Genomic DNA, 1,234 nt, shown 5'->3' on the forward strand with positions numbered 1-1,234 from the left:
AAATGTCATTCTGCGGGAATGCGCAATCTTGTATTCTATCGTTCTTGGTTTTTGACTGCCCCCGATTTGTGTTAACTGAACATTGAAGAACCGGCCCTTAATGTATGAGTTTTCATCGTAGATCGTGCAGGGGTTAAAAAAAGTTAGGTCGTGAGTAGGTTAATTTACTAAAGTTATTACTATTAATGCAATACTTACGATTTTTGGTTCAAATGATATGATTTCAAAGCTATTTTTAATTTTGCACAGAAAAGGTGTTCATTTGACTTACTGGCCAACCTAATATTCACGCACGGCGACAAATTACTGTCAAAAATTTCTCATGCACATACAACTCACGCCGCACAGTGGTCCGCATTCCATAAAACGCGAGCATGTACCCTTAAGATGCTCTATATTCCTTATTTCGTGGCCGATTTTCATTTTTTTTTTAATTAATCATAGCACAATTCTTAACAATCTTTTTGCTGTTGATTGTTAAATTTTGGCAGTATGTCAATACAATTCAAAAAGTTGTAATTACACTTTAAAACCACAAGGTAACACAATAAAATTCTTCATGAAATTAAACTTACTATTGTTGTTGTTTTCCATTCTTAAGTATGGAATCCTATGCCCCTCTTTGTCTATTCTCTTTCTAACAGCGGACGTGCCTGCCAAACAGCGGACGTGCCTGCCAAACTGAAAAGCATGAAGGCAGCAGTGTTTGACAGGCACGTTCGACAACGCGAACGGCAATGGAAGGTAAGAAATGGAAGATGGATGACGTGAGAATGAAAGAATTATGAAATAGCAGAATGTCGAACCAAAACGAATTTAAACAAGTAAGAAAGTCTAAGTTCGGGTGGAGCCGAACATTAAGTACCCGGCGCAAGTATTAAATATATATTTTTTCACCTTTCCGAAAGCTACCGCTAGATGGTAAGCCGGGGTGTATCAATTTTGAGTAAATTCGCGTCCTTAAATTTCGAAATATTGCAGTTTCAAGCATTTCTGAAATTTACCGTTATATGAAAAACGGCCGTAATTTTAGTTCGATTTTAATAATTTTCAACGTTTTGCTTTTATGTGGTAAGCACAATAAAAATGCTGGGTTTGGTACAAATTGGTAGAACGGTTACCGATATACATATATGTGATCATAATTGGGCGATGCCACGCCCATTTTCCAAAATTTTACCATAAGCGTATTTCTTGGTAAAGAATTGTTGCAAGCATCAATTTTGAATAAATT

The sequence above is a fragment of the Rhagoletis pomonella genome, unplaced genomic scaffold (assembly GCF_013731165.1).
Source record: "Rhagoletis pomonella isolate Grant_MI unplaced genomic scaffold, Rhpom_1.0 Rhpom_scaffold_00004, whole genome shotgun sequence".
Classification (NCBI taxonomy): Eukaryota; Metazoa; Arthropoda; class Insecta; order Diptera; family Tephritidae; genus Rhagoletis; species Rhagoletis pomonella.